Genomic DNA, 19,798 nt, shown 5'->3' on the forward strand with positions numbered 1-19,798 from the left:
CTGGTACATTCTGGAAGGTTATCCTACCTCCTGAAGTTGCCTGTTTCCATTCTTTCTGCTAGCCTTCAGGGGTTCAATCCTCTTACCCTCATCCAGTGCCTGATCATGTTCCCGTTTTCCCCTTCCTGTCCCCTTTCCCATCCAGGTCTCTCTCCCTCCCTCACCCCTCCTATTATTCCACCCTTCTCCCTCCCAAGTGGGATTAAGTCATCCTCACTTGGGCTCTTAGGCTTGTTAACCTCTTTGAGTTCTATAGATTATATTCTGGGTATTCTGTACTTATTTGACTAATATCCACTTTTTTTGCAGTTTCACATTTTTAATTTTTAAAATCTGGTTTCTTCCATGTGCTAATGCTCTTAAGACATTTTTAAAAATTTCAACAGAAAATACTTACACTTCACTTGCAAAATAAAGACTTGAAATAGGCAACCTCAGGAGGTAGGTGGTTGGGGGTGGACCTTCCAGAATGCACCAGAGACCAGGAAGATGAGAGACTCTCAGGACTCAAAGCGAATGACGGCTGGGGCTGCCATCCCACAGTCAAATCTTTGACCCATAATTGTTTCTGTCTGAGAGAACTGCAGGGATGGAAATGGAAAGGAACATGAGGAAAAGAAGGGGGGGTTGCATTGAGTCTGTAGATTGCCTTTAGTAGAATGGACACTTTTACTTTGTTAATTCTGCCAATCCGTGAGTATGGGACATCTCTCCATTTTCTGAGATTTTCAATTTCTTTCTTGAGAGACTTGAAGTTATTGTCATACATGTCTTTCTCTTGTTTGGTTAGAGTTACCACAAGATACTGTCCTGAGCTAACATTCTCGCCAGCAAGAACACACTTGGACAACCGGATTCTTCTGCAGCAAAAACTTTATTGCTTCTTCAGGAGGGAAGACCCAGACCCTGGAAAATGGTGCTGCTTATATAGCCCTCAGCGTGGCATTTCAGCACCTGATGTGGCATGTCAGCTCCTGATTAGTTGCTCGCCCATCACCTCATTACTAGCCCCGAGATGGGCAGTGACTAGGCATGAGTTCACTCTCGCACCTGTGTACAAGGCTTGTTTACTAGTTAGGCACAATGGAAGCCAGCGCCATCTTATAATGGCGATTGCTCACGGCACAGCTCTCCACATCTCCCCCTTTTTGTTTTATTAAAATGAGGCTGGACTAGGTTTGTATAACTATGTCCATCCTCTGTGACTTTTGTCTTAGGTCGTTCCTCTAATGTCACAGCCTTTCCCATCATAGGGTAATCCTATTGCCACTGGGCCCCGTGTTTTAGGTTGATCTGTGCATGAGGAAAGTTGCCCGACCCTGGATACCGCAGTGCTATGTGACAGTAACTACTAAATGACCTAGGGCAAACTCTACAAAAGAGGCCAGCCAAAAAATGACAAATGTTGACTAATTCTTGAGCATAGATAGCCAGATTTCGGGGGAGGCCCCTTGTTCTATGGCAGCAAGTGCTTGAGCTATCATGACCTTGTCATTTGTTTGTTGGGCTCTGAGCTTGCAAACCAACCAGAGCATGAACACAAGTCCACAGCAGATGGCAGTACCAAATAAACCTACCCCCACCCATTCCTTAAAATAAGAAAATGCAGATGAAATCCAGGAGGAGAGGCCCTCTGTCAATGACAGGTCCACTCCAGTTGAGTTGATCCTTAAAACTGCCGCCCTCAGGCCCTGAAGAGTCTCATCAAACCCCTCGGACCAATTTCCTGCAAGATACAAGGAGAGCTGTCTAGACACATTAGCTGCACGAGTAAAATTTTCATATTGGACACTGGTAATACACAGAGCGCACAATTTTCTTTCACAACCCAAATGAGCTGTCTTGTATAGGACGCCTATCTGTTCCTCAACCAGGTCAAGGCGCTGATTCAAAATCATCAGCCCTCCCTTCAACTGGGTACTAGCAGAAATTTGGACATTGATGGCATCAGTCAGATCGACTGAAAGCTGATTTAATTTTGTGCCTGCTTGGACCGTCCTAGCCATAGCATACCCCACAGCTGTAGCAGCAGCTGCACTGGCTGAAATTGCTATGATTACGGCAGCAGTAATGCCAAAATCTCTTTTTTTGTCGAAACAGGGATAAGGTGGAGGGTGTTTCCACCGGAACAGGGATCCAACGTGGGATCCGGGCCACCATGGCATGGGTGTCCTTTGTTACATCCCAACATTGAGAAATCCAACAAGAATCATTGGAACAGACTTCAAATGAATCATTTGAAAGGATAAACAAGAAAGGGGGGTAAAAACAGACTGGGGTAGGTGAATAATTAATCTGGTTTACCAAAGTTTTATTGAACCCAGTGATCTCTACACTGGAATTAGTATATCCGGTATATCCATCAGAGTCCAGGGAGGCAGCATTTATTCCCCAATACTGAACAAATCTTGAGATGCCAGTAAAAGAGGCCTTTCCAGCCGCTCCTCCCTGGATAAAGATCAAAGGATTGAGTTCTGTACAACTGCCATTGACTCCACAAAGCACCCACTTGTGAAAGGGATGCATTCTAAAGTCCTGTAGGAAAAGTCCCTGTCTCATAGCAAATTCCTTCTCTGGGTCAGCCATCATGTTGGGAGAAAAGGAAAAGGTTTTACTCTGATCTGCCCAAAGAGTGATCGAGGATTGACAATCAGACCAAGGCAGGATCAGCCCTTCATCTTCCAAGCTACAATGAGGGGCTATTCTTGGTTGGTGGGGACGTTCTTTGTTTGAAAAGTTAGGTGGTAGAAATGTACCATTAACCCAAATTAATTTGGGTCCTGTCAGAAGGTCCTGCCAGAAGGTCCGATTTGTAATGGTTAGTTATATCTGCGTTGGAAGTATCTTGGGTTGTGCTCACCCAGCCTCCTCGCTGCCCATCAAACATCCCCAAGGCTCAGGCTGTGAGGTTGATACCTGGTCATTTTCCTGGTCCATTAATTTGAAAACATAAAGAACCCTGTTCTAATAAAGAGCGATTTTCTCCTAATGGTTCTCGGGTAGAATCATAGGGTAGATATGGCAAATCCAATGTTTTATTAGTAGTAAAGAATTTTGGAAAAACTATAATATCATGGCAAACTGGCATTGGTTTAGAAAAAGTCGAGAGAATGGCCCATCTCTGTTCGCCCATCATACTAGGAACCTGAGACAAGTTCAGCATTGTAAGAATCAGGAGCAGTCCTCGGGAGGTCAGCATCTTCCATACCATCCTTGATTACTATCTTGCTGGTGAGTCATTCTGGCAGCCAAAATGGGTTGTCTTCCCTCTGTGGAAAAACACAAACAGCTCCCCTGGATCTTATTAAAATAGGATCTGGGCCTTTCCACAGACCAGATAAGACATCCTTCCATTTCACCATTTCTTTTGGTCTATCAGGGTCTGAGCTATGTCGATCAGCTGCAGAGCGACCTTGCTCGTCAAGATTCAAAAAATTAAGTGTGAAGAGTGCCATGGATACAGCCCTCTTGGCACTGAGGGCAGAGTCTCATCAACAACTCCCCCTTTTGTTTTATAAAATAAGACTTGAGTGTATGGTGGGCACGTTCCACAATACCTTGTTCTTGAGGATTATAAGGAAGGCCAGTCAGGTGAGTGACATCCATTTGATGACAAAATTGCTGAAATTTAGTAGAGGTATATGCTGGCCCATTATCAGTTTTAAGGATTGTGGGCTTGCCCCAAGCACTCCAAGCTTCTAAACAATGCTGTATAACATTAGAGGCTTTCTCACCTGTTAAAGGTGTAGCAAAGATAACACCAGAGCAGGTGTCAATGGAAACATGTAAATACTAATTTCTTCCAAAGGAGGAAATATGAGTGACATCCATTTGCCAGACCTGTAATGGCCTGATGCCTCGGGGGTTTACCCCTACATGAGGAGTAGGCAGAAATTGACAACAGTTTTGACATTGGGTGACAATGTCACAAGCTTCTTTCCTGGTTAAAGTGAAACGGCGGCGCAAAGTTTCAGCCGTCACGAGGAAGCATTTATGAAACTCCCTTGCAGCCTCTGCCTGCGAGGACAGAGCGTCAGCCACGGTTCTAGTGGATTTGTCTGACAAGTCATTTCTATGAGACATGGGGCCAGGAAGGCCAGAATGAGCCCTGACATGAATAATATACACAAGATGCCTTCTATGTAACAGGGCTGACTGAATTTGCTGAAAAATGTGAACAAGCTTGCTAGAGGGTCTAATTAAACCAGCAACTTCAAGCGTATTAACTGCATTAACCACATATAAGGAATCAGAAACAATATTGAGTGGTCCCGGGAAAGTTTCAAGGACCTCCAGAACCACCAAACACTCTACAACCTGGGGTGATGTTTCATTATATTGTTTAGATGTTACTTGGCCATTTACTACATATGCACCTATGCCAGATTTGGATGATTCTGTATACACTACTACCCCATCCGGAAGTGGGTGTTTGGCTGTTATTACTGGAAACACTATGGCTTGGCTTAAGGCAAACTGTAAAATTGGATGTTTTGGATAATGATTATCAATTTGTCCTGAATAGGAGGCAACCAAGACTGCCCAATCGTTAGTTGTTGCTGCCAGGGTTTGAACTTGAGCAGAGGTATAAGGCACAATTAGCTTATGAGGTTCTTTCCCAAAATGAGTAATGACTGTTTTTATCCCCCGAAGTGCAAGTTGAGCAACTGCATTAGGATACCACTCAATGATATTTGCAGGGGAAGCATTAGGGTGGACCCACAATAAGGGTCCATTTTGCCACAAGACTGCTGTTGGTAACTGTGCAGTTTTTAATATGCACAATTCAAATGCCTTCAACTCATCAATGTGTTGTAATTGAGCATCTTGTAAGGCCTTTTCTATTGTTTGTAAAGCTTGACATGCAGCTGGGGTAAGTGCTCTGTGGGAGGAGATGTGGGTATCTCCCTCTAATATAACAAATAAGGGCTTTAATTCTGCTGATGGAATTTTCAAAAATGGCCTTAGCCAATTAATATCTCCTAGCAATTTTTGGAAATCATTCAAAGTATGTAGTTGATCTTTGAGAATCTCTAATTTTTGAGGAACAATCTTGTCAGGATAAATGAGTGACCCTAGGAAGGCTCCCATTAGAGCAACTTGCACCTTTTCGGTGGCCACCTGCAATCCCCATTGCCCTAATGTTTTTATTAATATAGGGTATGCATCTTGCAATAACTGTGAATTTTTATGACAAATCAAAATGTCATCCATATAAATTATCAAAAGTAATGATGGAAAATGCTCTCTAACTGACTTAAGTGCCAATTGCACATACAGTTGACACATGGTGGGGCTATTCACCATCCCCTGAGGTAGGACCTTTCATTGCTATCTTTGATCAGGCTCTAAATGATTAATGGCTCGGATGGTAAATGCAAATCTTTGCCTATCTTGAGGGCATAAAGGTATAGAGAAAAAACAATCTTTAATATCTATAATTATAATTTCCCAATTTTTGGGTAAGGCAGAAAGCAATGGTAGCCCTCACTGAACTGGTCCAAACAGGTGCATTTGTGCATTAATTGCTCTAAGATCATGTAATAAGCGCCATTTGCCAGATTTTTTTCTTAATTACGAAAATAGGTGTATTCCAGGGTGAGGTAGAGGGCTCTAAATGACCCAAGCATAGCTGTTCAGAAATCAGTTTTGTGGCTGCTTCTAATTTTTCAGAGGAGAGAGGCCATTGAGGAACCCACACAGCTTCCTCTGTACGCCATGGTATGGGCATGGAGCCCTCAACGGCCCCTAGGAAAAACCCAAACCTTGTCTCCCATTATTACCTTCTTGAGGGATAGGTTCAAGTCTACCCTGCTCTCCTTTCCCTAATCCCCTTCCTTCTTTATAGCCCATTTTCTTCATCATTTGAACAGCTTGTGGTGAGTATTCATTAGTCAAGGTCATTCCTAGTGCCTGTAAAATGCCTCTCTCCCAGAGATTTACTGGGAGTGGTAAAACATAGGGAGTGAATTGTCCCATTTGACCTTCAGGCGCTTGCCAGCTCAAAGAACGGGAGCTAATAGTGGGGCAGGACTGATAACCTAACCCTTGCAACGAATGTGATGACTGAGTGACGGGCCAGGCTTTTGGCCACCAGTGGGAAGAGATGATACTTTTATCTGCTCCTGTGTCTAAAATCCCTTTAAATTGTTTCCCTTCTATAACTAATTCTAAGGCTGGCCTGGAGTCAAGAGGCATTATTAAGTAAGCAGAATAATTTCCAGTAGAACCAATTCCTCTGACAGCTCGAGGGACACCAGAGGAAGGAAAACAGCCATGTAGGCTTGGCAAAATTATTAACTGAGCTATTCTATCCCCTTGTGAAATAGAAAAGACACCCTGAGGACAGGAACAGAGAACTTGAAGTTCCCCTTCATAATCTTTTTTTTTTTTTTTTTTTTGGTTTTTCGAGACAGGGTTTCTCTGTATAGTTCTGGCTGTCCTGGAACTCACTCTGTAGACCAGGCGGGCCTCGAACTCAGAAATCCACCTGCCTCTGCCTCCCGAGTGCTGGGATTAAAGGCGTGCGCCACCACGTCCGGCTTCCCCTTCATAATCTTGATCTACGACTCCAGGGTGAACAATAAGGCCTTGTAAGGTAAGGGAGGCCCGACCCAGTATTAGGCTGACACTCCCGGATGGCAGAGGCCCTTTGTAGTCAGTAGGAACAGGCTGCACCCCCATTTGGGGCATCATCATGAATCGGGTGGTGGCACGGAGGTCCAACCCAGCTGATCCTTCTGTTGCCCTGCAGACTGTGGGGTCCACCTTTTGCCTGTCAGGGTCCCATATGTTTTCGGGCCCTGAGACCTGGGGGCCCTGTACTGGTTTTTTGGAATGGCCTCATTATCTACTGCTTGAGGAAATTCTGGCTGCAGGGGCCTGCCTCGAATGTCCTTGACTGAGCGACAATCTCTGGCCCAATTATATCCTTTCCCACACTTAGTACATAGTCCTGGTGCTCTCCTTTTGACAAGGGCTCTACAGTCCTTTTTTAAGTGTCCTGGTTTGCCACAATTATAGCAGAGTTTGAGCTCAGCCGTGTCGGGGCGTTTTTGCCCTTGTAAAATGGCAGCTGCTAACCCGGCATTAGTGAGTGGCCCTCCAAGCTCACGGCAAACCTTCAACCAGTCCTGCAATCCCTTGCTCTTTCTAGGTGTAATAGCTGCCCTGCATTCCTGCATAGCCTGTTCATAGATCAACTGTTCAATTAAAGGCATAGCTGCCTCTGGATCCCCAAAAATTCTCCTTGCCGCTTCTGTCATTCTAGCCACAAAGTCTGAGAACGACTCCTGAGCGCCCTGAGTAATCTTTGTCAAATGTCCACTTGCCTCTCCCTTCCTAGAGAGTGCCTTCCATGCCTTAACAGCGGCAGCTGAGATCTGGGCGTACGCTCCACAATGGTAATTTGTCTGGTTAGTAGCATGTTGTCCCTGACCTGAAAGCAACTCAAAAGTCCATGTTCTTTGGTCCCCTTCAACAGATGCATGGACCCTTGCCTGTGCTTGGCAGGAATCTTGCCACAAAGCTTAGAATTCTAGATACATTCCCATGTTAGGAGCTGCAGCTTTCACTACAGTCATCCAATCGCCGGGGGTCATTGCCAGAGTAGCAAGCCTTTCGACTTGTGCTACAGTAAAATTTGCATTGACTCCATAGTTACAGACTGACTCCGCAAGTTCTTTAATCTGTATATACTCCACCAGGGTATGAATGTGTCCGCCATCGGCATCTTCAAAGACCGGAAATGCTTGCTGCACTTTTCTCTGTTCCTCTGTTGGAATGAATGAATCTGAATGATACCTCTGCACATAGGGTGGAGGTACACTAGGACTTAGAGGTCGAGGGCCTGGAGACCACACAGCGATTTGACATTTGTCTCTAGCTGCTTTCTTGTTATTCTGTGACTGATTAGCTTGTCTTTCATCTGGCTGGTATCTTTCTCCTTCATAGTGAGCCACTTCTTCCTCTAAGTCTGTTTCCTCAGAGGAGCTAAGTTCCTTATCTGATTCTGAGCTACTAACAGCTAGTGCCTTGAACTCGTCTAATGGCAGATAGAGGATCCTTCCCTTATGTGCCTCTCCTGTTCGATCTTTCTTCTTCTGTCCCTTTCCATCCCCTTTTCTAACCTCTCCCAGGGCGTTTTTTCCCTTATTTCTCTTTTCCTCGGGCTCAAGGCCCATGGAAAGGTCTTTATTCTTCAGTGAACCTTGTTTCCTCTCAACTCTTAATCTCTCTCCCTGATCTGTCTCTGATAGACTGTCTTGAATCTCCTCCAGGACCTTCTGCCCTGCCTCAACCATTTGCTGACAATCCTCATCTGTTAAGCACGATCTTACCAGTTTCCACAACAGCATTGTCCCTGCTTTAAGTTTGCCATTCTGCTGTTCCCTAACTAGATCTCTTTTCAGTTTCTCCCAAGAGGCGATAGTTAATGACCCTGAGCATGCATACCACGGCACTACACCATCTATCTCTTTAACAAAGCCTTCTATAGTCTTAGTGGCGATTTTTAGGCCACATTGCCTCAAGACTGACCGTATGGCAGTCACTACGGAGTAGGAAGTTCCCATACTGCTCACTGCCCTGTTATCTAACCGTGCCTGACCGCGACTGAGAATCAGTCAGCAGTTCCAGTGGTGGAAGCAAAACGAAACCAAAAGAAAAAGAACAAGCGCTGTGAAAACAATCAAAAAGGCCTCTAACACTGGAGAAATTTCAAGACCGAACATACCTTACAGAGCCTTTACGTGTCCCGCAGTTCTGAACCGGCCCCGCGAACGGGGGATCTCCCTTGTGCCAGTGATGGTATGAAGTTCCCGGGTTTCGGCACCACTTGTCCCGAGCTAATGTTCTTGCCACTTGTCCTGAGCTAACGTTCTCACCGGCAAGAACACACTCGGACAACCGGATTCTTCTGCAGCAAGCTTTATTGCTTCTTCAGGAGGGAAGACCCAGACCCTGGAAAATGGTGCTGCTTATATAGCCCTCAGCGTGGCGTTTCAGCACCTGATGTGGCATGTTAGCTCCTGATTAGTTGCTCGCCCATCACCTCATTACTACGCCCCGAGATGGGCAGTGACTAGGCGTGAGTTCACTCTCGCACCTGTGTACAAGGCTTGTTTACTAGTTAGGCACAGTGGAAGCCCGCATCATCTTATAATGGCGATTGCTCACGGCACGGCTCTCCACAAATTGCCTTATATTATTTGTGGCTATTGTGAAGAAAGTTGTTTCCCTAATTTCTTTCTCAGCCAGTTTATCATTTTTTTTATTAGATATTTTCTTCACTTACATTTCAAATGCTTTCCCAAAAGTCCCATATATCCTCCTCTGAGCCTGCTCCTCAACCCACCACTCCCACTTCTTGGCCCTGGTGTTCCCCTGTACTGGAGCATATGATCTTAGCAAGATCGAATACCTCTCCTCCCATTGATGGCCAACTAGGCCATCCTCTGCTACATGTGCAACTAGAAACAAAGCTCTGGGGGTGGGGGAGCAGTACTTGTTAGTTCATATTGTTGCTCCTCCTATAGGGTTGCAGACCCCTTTGGCTCCTTGGGTACTTTCTCTAGCTCCTTCATTAGGGGCCCTGTGCTCCATCCAATAGATGACTGTGAGGATCTACTTTTGTATTTGTCTGGCACAGGCATAGCCTCAGAAGAGATAGCTATATCAGGGTCCTGTCAGAAAAATCTTTCTGGCATATGCAATAGTGTCTGGGTTTGGTGGTTGTATATGGGATGGATCCCTGGGGGGGCAGGGGGGATGGTTCTTCCTTCCGTCTCAGCTGTGAACTTTGTCACTGTAACTCCTTCCATGGGTATTTTGTTCCCCATTCTAAGAAGGAATGAAATATTCATATTTTGGTCTTCCTTCTTCTTGAGTTTCATGTGTTTTACAAATTGTATCTTGGGTATTCTAAGATTCTGGGCTAATATCCACTTATCAGTGAGTGCATATCATGTGTGTTCTTTTGAGATTGGGTTACCTCACTCAGGATGATATCCTCCAGATCCATCCATTTGCCTAAGAATTTCATAAATTCATTGTTTTTAATTGCTGAGTAGTACTCCATTGTGTAAATGTATCACATGTTCTCTATCCATTCCTCTGTTGAGGGACATCTGGGATCTTTTCAACTTCTGGCTATTATAAATAAGGCTGCTATGAACATAGTGGAGCATGTGTCCTTATTACAAGTTGGAACATATTCTGGGTATATGCCAGGAGAGGAATTGCTGGATCTTCTAGTACTACTATGTCCAATTTTCTGAGGAACCGCCAGACTGATTTCCAGAGTGGTTGTACCAGCTTGCAATCCCACCAGCAACAGAGGAGTGTTTCTCTTTCTCCATATCCTCACCAGCATCTGCTGTCACCTATATTTTTGATTTTAGCCATTCTGACTGGTGTGAGATGGAATCTCAGGGTTGTTTTGATTTGCATTTCCCTGATGATTAAGGATGCTGAACATTTTTTCAGTTGCTTCTTAGCCATTCCGTATTGCTCAGTTGAGAATTCTTTGTTTAGCTCTGTGCCCCATTTTTAATAGGATTATTTAATTTTCAGGAGTCCATCTACTTAAGTTCTTTATATATATTGGATATTAGTCCCCTATCTGATTTAGGATTGGTAAAGATCCTTTCCCAATCTGTTGGTGGCCTTTTTGTCTTATTGACAGTGTCTTTTGCCTTACAGAAGCTTTGCAATTTTATGAGGTCCCATTTGTCGATTCTCGATCTTACAGCACAAGCCATTGCTGTTCTGTTCAGGAATTTCCCCCCTGTTCCCATATCTTCAAGGCTTTTCCCCACTTTGTCCTCTATGAGTTTCAGTGTCTCTCGTTTTATGTGGAGTTCCTTGATCCAGTTAGACTTGAGCTTTGTACAAGGAGATAAGAATGGATCAATTCACATTCTTTTACATGATAACTGCCAATTGTGCCAGCATCATTTGTTGAAAATGCTATCCTTTTTCCACTGTATGGTTTTAGCTCCCTTCTCAAAGATCAAGTGACCATAGGTGTATGGGTTCATTTCTGGGTCTTCAATTCTATTCCATTGATCTACCTGTCTGTTGCTCTACTAGTACCATGCAGTTTTTATCACAATTGCTCTGTAGTACAGTTTAAGGTCAGGGATGGTGATACCCCCAGAGGTTCTTTTATTGTTGAGAACAGTTTTTGCTATCCTAGGTTTTTTGTTACTCCAGATGAATTTGCAAATTGCTTTTTCTAACTCTGTGTAGAATTGAGTTGGAATTTTGATGGAGATTAAATTGAATCTGTAGATTGCTTTCAGCACGAGAGCCATTTTTCCTATATTAATCCTGCCAATGCATGAGCATGGGAGATCTTTCCATCTTCTGAGATCATCTTCAATTTCTTTCTTCAGAGACCTGAAGTTTTATCATATAGATCTTTCACTGCCCTAGTTAGAGTCACGGCAATGTATTTATTTTATTTTATTTGTGACTATTGTGAAGGGTGTTGTTTCCCTAATTTTCCTTCTTATCCTGTTTATCCTTTGTGTAGAGAAAGGCCATTGACTTGTTTGAGGTAATTTTATATCCGGCTACTACACTGAAGCTGTTTATCAGGTTTAGTTCTCTGGCGGAATTTTTTGGGTCACTTATATATACTATCATATCATTTGCAAAAAGTGATATTTTGACTTCTTACTTTCCAATTTGTATCCCCTTGATCTCCTTTTTTTCTTTCTTTATTTTATTTTATTTTATTTTATTTTATTTTATTTTTTTTGTCTAATTGCTCTGGCTAGGACTTCAAGTACAATGTTGAATAGGTAGGGAGCGAGTGGGCAGCCTTGTCTAGTCCCTGATTTTAGTGGGATTGCTTCAAGTTTCTCTCCATTTAGTTTGATGTTGGCTATTGGTTTCTGTATATTGCTTTTATTATGTTTAGGTATGGGCCTTGACTTTCTGATCTTTCCAAGACTTTTATCATGAATGGCTTTTGGATTTTGTCAAATGCTTTCTCAGCATCTAACAAGATGATCATGTGAATTTTGTCTTTGAGTTTTTTTATATAGTGGATTACGTTGATGGATTTCCATATATTAAACAATCCTGCATCCCTGGAATGAAGCCTACTTGATCATGATCTATGGCCGTTTTATTGTGTTCTTGGATTAGTGAGGATTTTATGGAGTATTTTTGCATCAATATTCATAAGGGAAATTGATCTGAAGTTCTCTTTCTTTGTTGGGTCTTTATGTGGTTTAGGTATCAGAGTAATTGTGGCTTCATACAATGAATTGGGTAGAGTACCTTCTTTTTCTATTTTGTGGAATAGTTTGAGGAGAGTTGGAATTAGGTCTTCTTTGAAGGTAGAATTCTGCACTAAACCTATCTGGTCCTGTAATTTTATTGGCTGGAAGATTATTAATGATGGCTTCTATTTCTTTACAGAATATGGGGCTGTTTAGATCATTAATCCGCTCTGAATTTAACCTTGGTACCTGATATCTGTATAGAAAATTGTCAAGCCGGGCATGGTGGCGCACGCCTTTAAATCCCAGCACTTGGGAGGCAGAGGCAGGCGGATTTCTGAGTTCGAGGCCATCCTGATCTACAAAGTGAGTTCCAGGACAGCCAGGGCCACACAGAGAAACCCTGTCTCAAAAAACCAAAAAAAAAAAAAAAAAAAAAGGGCTGGTGAGATGGCTCAGTGGGTAAGAGCACCCGACTGCTCTTCCGAAGGTCCAGAGTTCAAATCCCAGCAACCACATGGTGGCTCACAACCATCCGCAACGAGATCTGGCGCCCTCTTCTGGAATGTCTGAAGACAGCTACAGTGTACTTACATATAATAAATAAATAAATCTTAAAAAAAAAAAAAAAGGAAAATTGTCCATTTCGTCCAGTTTTTCCAGTTTTGTTGAGTATAGGCTTTTATAATAGGATCTGATGATTTTTTGGATTTCATCAGATTCTTTTGTTATATCTCCCTTTTCATTTCTGAATTTCTTAATTAAGGATACTGTCCCTATGCCCTATAGTTAGTCTGGCTAGGGGTTTATCTAGCTTGTTGATTTTCTCAAGTAACCAGCTCTTGGTTTAGTTGATTCTTTGAATAGTTTTTTGTTGTTGTTGTTTCTACTTGGTTGCTTTCGTCCCTGAGTTTGATTATTTCTGCTCTCTACTCCTCTTGGGTGAATTTGCTTCCTTTTGTTCTAGAGCTTTTAGGTGTGCTGTCAAGCTGCTAGTGTATGCTCTTTCTAGTTTCTTTTTGGTGGCACTCAGAGCTATGAGTTTTCCTCTTAGGACTGCCTTCATTATGTCCCATAAGTTTGGGTATGTTGTGGCTTCATTTTCATTAAACTCTAAAAAGTCTTTAATTTCTTTCTTTACTTCATCCTTGTCGAAGGTATCATAGAGTAGAGTGTTGTCCAGCTTCCATGTGAATGTTTGCTTTCTATCATTTATGTTGTTATTGAAGATCAGACTCAGGCCCTGGTGATCTGATAGGATGCATGGGATAATTTCAATATTTTTGTATATGTTGAGGCCTATTTTGTGACCAATTATATGGTCAGTTTTGAAGAAGGTACCATGAGGTGCTGAGAAGAAGGGAAATCCTTTTGTTTTAGGATAAAATGTTCTGTAGATATCTGTTAAATCCATTTGTTTCATAACTTATGTTAGTTTCAATGTGTCTCTGTTTAGTTTCTATTTCTATGATCTGTCCATTGATGATAGTGGGGTGTTGAATTCTCCCACTATTTTTGTGTGAGGTGCAATGTGTGCTTTGAGCTTTACTAAAGTATCTTTAATGAATGTGGCTGCCCTTGCATTTGGAGTATAAATATTCAGAATTGAGAGTTCCTCTTGGAGGATTTTACCTTTGATGAGTATGAAGTGCCCATCCTTGTCTTTTTTGATAACTTTGGGTTGGAAGTCAATTTTATTCGATGTTAGAATGGGTACTCCAGCTTGTTTCTTCAGACCATTTGCTTGGAAAATTGTTTTCCAGCCTTTTACTCTGAGGTAGTGTCTGTCTTTTTCCCTGAGATTGGTTTTCTGTATGTAACGAAATGTTGGGTCCTGTTTTTGTAGCCATTCTGTTAGTCTATCTTATTATTGGGAAATTGAGTCCATTGATATTAAGGAAAAGTAATTTTTGCTTCCTGTTATTTTTGTTGTTAGAGTTGGAATTCTGTTCTTGTGGCTGTCGTCTTTTAGGTTTTGTTGAAAGTTTATTTTCTTGTTTTTTTCTATGGTGTAATTTCCATCCTTGTGTTGGAGTTTTCCCTTCATTATTCTTTGAAGGGCTGGATTCATGGAAAGATATTGTGTGAATATGGCTTTGTCATTGGAATACTTTGGTTTCTCCATCTATGGTAATTGAGAGTTTTGCTGGGTATAGTAGCCTGGGCTGGCATTTATGTTCTCTTAGGGTCTCTATAACATGTGTCTAGAATCTTCTGGCTTTCATAGTGTTTGGTGAGATGTCTGGTGTAATTCTAATAGGCCTGCCTTTATATGTTACTTGACCTTTTTCCCTTAGTGATTTTAATATTCTATCTTTATTTAGTGCATTTGTTTTTCTGATTATTATGTGTCAGGAGGAATTACTTTTCTGGTCCAGTCTATTTGGAGTTCTGTAGGATTCTTGTATGTTCATGGTCATCTCTTTCTTTAGTTTTGGGAAGCTTTCTTCTATAATTTTTTTGAAGATATTTACTGGCCCTTTAAGTTGAAAATCTTTATTCTCATCTACTCCTATTATCTGTAGGTTTGGTCTTCTCATTGTGTCCTGGATTTCCTGGATGTTTTGAGTTAGGATCTTTTTGCAATTTGCATTTTCTTTGATTGTTGTGTCCATGTTCTCTATGGAATCTTCTGCACCTGAGATTCTCTCTTCCATCTCTTGTTTTCTGTTGCTCATGGTTCCTGATTTCTTTCCTAGGATTTCTATCTCCAGAGTTGTCTCCCTTTGGGTTTTCTTTATTGTTTCTACTTCCATTTTTAGATCTTGGATGGTTTTGTTCAATTTCATCACCTGGTTTGTTGTATTTTCCTGTAATTCTTTAAGGGACTTTTTGTTTTCTCTTTAAGGTCTTCTACTTGTTTAGCAGTATTTTCCTGTAATTCTTTAAGGGATTTTGTGCTTCCTCTTTGAGGACTTTCACTTGTTCATCTGTGTTCTCTTGTATTTCTTTAAGTGAGTTATTAATTTGCTTCTTAAAATCCACCATCATAAGATATGATATTTAATCTGAATCTTGCTTTCAGATGTTTTGGGGTATCCAGGACTTGCTTTGGTTGGAGTGCTGTGTTCTGATGATGTGGAGTGGTCTTGGTTTCTGTTAGTAAGATTCTTACGTTTGCCTTTTGCAACCTGGTAATCTCTGGTGTTCGTTGTTATAGCTGTCTCTGCCTGGAGCTTGTTCCTCCTGTGATTCTGTTAACCTCTGTCAGCACTTCTGGGAGTCCAACTCTCTTCTGAGTTTCAGAGGTCAGAGCACTCTCTGCAGGCAAGCTCTCCTGTGGCGGGGAAATTGCGCAGAGGTCTGGGTCTCAGCTCTGCCTCCTGGCTGAAGATTAAAGCCCAAAATGACCCTATCCAAGAAGCTATGTTGCTTCTGCAGCCTGCATGCTCTCCTGCACAGACTGGTCTCTGAGGGACCTGGGATACAATATGGCATTCTCATCTGGTCCTGGGGTCAGAGCCTGCTTATCATTTTTATAAAGGAAGACTACTGATTTATTTGAATTAATTTTATATCTGACCACATTACTGAAGTTGTGTATCAGCTGGAGAATTCTCTGGTAGAATTTTTTGGGTCTCTTATGTATACTATCATATCATCTGCAAATAGTGATACCTCTATTTCTTCTTTGCTAATTTGTATCTCCTCATCTCTTTTTGTTGTCTCATTGTTCTAGCTAGCATTTCGCATACTATATTGAATAGATATGGAGAGAGGGCACCCTTGTCTTGTTTCTGATTTCAGTGGTACTGCTTCAAGTATGTCTCCACTTAATTTGATATTGGCTGTTGGTTTGCAGTAAATTGCTTTTATTATATTTAGGTATGGTCCTTGAATTCCTGATCTCTCCAATACTTTTAACATGAAGTAGTATTGTATTTTGTCAAATGCTTTTTTTTCTGCATCTAAGGAGATGATCATGTGATTTTTTCTTTGCGTTTGTTTATATAGTGGATTATGTTAATGGATTTTCATATATTAAACCAAGCTTGCTTCCCTGGGATGAAGCCTACTTGATTGGGGTGAATGATAATTTTGATGTGTTCTTGAGTTCAGTTTGCAAGAATTTTATTGAGTATTTTTGCATTGATAAGCGAGATTTGTCTGAAGTTCTCTTTTTTGGTTGGATCCTTGTGTGGTTTAGGTATCAGAGTAATTGTGGCTTCATAGAAAGAGTTAGGTAGTGTTCCTTCTCTTTCTATTTTACAGAATAGTGTAAAAAAAATTGGTATCAGGTCTTCTTTGGAGGTCTGGTTGAATTCTGCATTAAACCCATCTGGTCATAGACTTTTTTTTGGTTGGGAGGTTTTTATTGACTTCTATTTTCTTGTGCGATATGGTCCTACTTAGATAGTTTAACTGCTTCTGATTTAACTTTGGTATTTTTTTAATATTAAAATATATATATTTTATTTATTAGGTATTTTCTTCATTTACATTTCCAATGCTATCCCAAAAGTCCCCCATATCCCCCCACTCCCCTACCCACCCACTTTTGTTAAGTTTAGGCTTTTACCAGTAGGATCTGATTATTTTTTGAATTTCCTCTGTTTCTGTTGTTATATCTCCCTTTTCATTTCTGATTTTGTTTATTTGGATACTGCCTCTCCACCCTTTAATTAATTTGGCTAAGGTTTTAATCTATCTTGTTGATTCTCTTAAAGAACCAGGTTCTAGTTTCGTTGATTCTTTGTATTGTTTTCTTTGTTTTTATTTGGTTTATTTCTGCCCTGATTTTGACTGTTTCCTGCCTAGTACTCCTCTTGGGTGATTTTGCTTCTTTTTGTTCCAGAGCTCTCAGGTGTGCTGTTAAGTTATTAGTGTAATAACTCTCCAGTTTCTTTACCGGGCACTTAATGCTATGAACTTTCCTCTTAGCATTGTTTTCGTTGTGTCCCATAAGTTTGGGTATGATGTGTCAACATTTTCATTAAATTCCAGGAAGTCTTTAATTTCATTATTTCTTCCCTGAACACATTACCATTGAGTAAAGAGTTGTTCAGTTTCCACATGTATGTGGGATTTCTGTAGTTTTTGCTGTTATTGAAGACCAGCCTCAGGCCATGTTCATCTGATAGAATGCATGGGATAATTTCAATATTTTGGTATCTGTTGAGGCCTGTTTTGTGACCAATTATATGGTCAGTTTTGGAGAAGGTTCCATGAGGTGCTGAAAAGAAGGTGTATTCTTTTGTTTTAGGGTAAAATGTTCTGTAGATTTCTGTTAAATCTATTTGGTTCATAACCTCTTTTAGTTTTACTATGTCTCTGTTTCATTTCTGTTTCAATGACCTGTTCGTTGTTAAAAAAGTTTCTCAGTTCTGAACATCTATGCCCCAAATGCAAGGGTACCCACATTCTTAAAAGAAACTTTTTTAAAGCTCAAAACACACAATGAGCCTCACACAATAAGAGTGGGAGACCTCAACATACCACTCTTATGGTGAAAAATCTGGTGTAATTCTTATAGGCTTGCCTTTATATGTTACTTGAACTTTTTCCCTTACTGATTTTAATATTCTATCTTTATTTAGTGCATTTGTTTTTCGGATTATTATGTGTCAGGAAGAATTTCTTTTCTGGTCCAGTCTATTTGGAGTTCTGTAGGCTTCTTGTATATTCATGGGCATCTCCTTCTTTAGGTTTGGGAAGTTTTCTTCTATAATTTTGTTGAATATATTTGCCAGTCCTTTGAGTTGAAAATCTTCATTCTCATCTACTCCTACTATCTGTAGGTTTGGTCTTCTCATTGTGTCTTGGATTTCCTGGATGTTTTGAGTTAGGATCTTTTTGCATTTTCCATTTTCTTTGATTGTTGTGCTTGTGTTCTCTATGGAATCTTCTGCACCTGAGCTTTTCTCTTCCATCTCTTGTATTCTGTTGCTGATGCTCGCATCTATGTTTCCAGATTTCTTTCCTAGAGTTTCTATCTCCAGCGTTGCCTCACTTTGGGTTTTCTTCATTGTGTCTACTTCCCTTTTTATGTCTTGGATGGTTTTATTCAATTCCATCACCTGTTTGGTTGTGTTTTCCTGCAATTCCTTAAGGGATTTTTGTGCTTCCTCTTTAATGTCTTCTATCTGTTTAGCAGTTTCTCCTGTATTTCTTTAATTAAGTTATTAAAGTCCTTCTTGATGTCCTCTACCATCATCATGAGATATGCTTTTAAATCCGGGTCTAGCTTTTCGGGTGTGTTGGGGTGCCCTGCACTGGGTGAAGTGGAAGTGCTGGGTTCTGATGATGATGAGTGGTCTTGGTTTCTGTTAGTAAGATTCTTACATTTGCCTTTCGCCATCTGGTAATCTCTGGAGTTAGTTGTTATAGTTGTCTCTAGATTGTTCCTGAGGTGATTATGTTAGCCTCTATCAGCAGACCTGGGAGACTAGCTCTCTCCTTCGTTTCAGTGGTCAGAGTACTCTTTGCAGGCAAGCTCTCCTCTTGCAGGGAAGGTGCCCAGATATCTGTTGTTCGAACCTGCCTCTTGGCAGAAGTTGTGTTCAACTCACCAGAGGTCTTAAGATTCCATGGAGGTTCTTGTGTGGTCCTTGCGGGTGTCTGGAGACTCTGCGCCCAAGGAACCCCAGTGCTCGCATGGACTGGAGGGACTTGTGACCCTGATCAGGCCAGGTTTTCTGCTTCCCTAATTAATGCAGTCTCAGGTCCCGCACGGTTGGATTGTAGCAGAAGCTGTGTTCCAATCACCAGAGGTCTTAAGATCCCATGGAGGATCCTGTGGGGTCCTTGCGGGTGTCCGGAGACTCCATGCCCAAGGAACCCTGGTGCTGGCATGGACCGGAAGAGCCCCAGAGTCTTTTTTGGACCTGTGAACTAGGCATCATGCAGCTTAATTTTTCAAAATTATTTTTAATTAAAATATAATTGCATAATATTCCCCATCTCTATAACCCTAACCCCTTCTATGTTCCTCCTTTTTATTACCCCTCTCAAATCCATGGCCTTCTTCTTTATTATTCACACACACACACACACACACACACACACACATACACACACACACAACTTGCTCTTTAATGCTTAGTGTTGTTTATTTGTATATGCTTTTAGAGATTACTAAATCATATTGGATAGCCAATTAAGGGCCTCATCTCTGGGGGAAAACTAATTTTACTCTCTCAGCAGTCATTAAATACTTTATATACATTAAATACTCTTTATCTAGAATTGGTACCCTGTGAGATCCCTCAGCTAAGCTCAGATATCAACTGATGTTGTTTTTGTTCAGGGCATGTTTAAGTAGCCATACTTTTGATGTATCATGTGTGTAGTTTCCATGTTATATCAATGTTTGCTTCTCCTTGTCCCTGTTTGCTATGTGCAAGGAATTTACTCTTGTCTCTTGGATCTCAGTGGAAGTATCCCTTTTTTGTCATCCAAGGGAGAGGATCTCTGATCTCACCTGTCTCTTGAGAGTTATATGCTCATCTCCTTACATTAGTTGCAGTCTTGCTGCCATTATATTGGACAATTCTTTTCTCAACATCAATTTTCCCTCCCATACTTTCCCTTCAAATGGAAGAAATTGTGTTTTTATATAAGTCAAA

General features: G+C 41.4%; 1 protein-coding gene across 8 annotated transcripts in view; it reads left to right on the plus strand.

The window, feature by feature from the left end:
- Positions 1 to 19,798, plus strand: part of Lair1 (leukocyte associated immunoglobulin like receptor 1) — a 98,717-nt gene that overhangs the window by 64,406 nt on the left and 14,513 nt on the right. The window lies entirely within an intron of this gene.

Source organism: Mus caroli, unplaced genomic scaffold (assembly GCF_978045245.1).
Source record: "Mus caroli unplaced genomic scaffold, Mus_caroli_1 scaffold_8, whole genome shotgun sequence".
NCBI classification, from domain to species: Eukaryota; Metazoa; Chordata; class Mammalia; order Rodentia; family Muridae; genus Mus; species Mus caroli.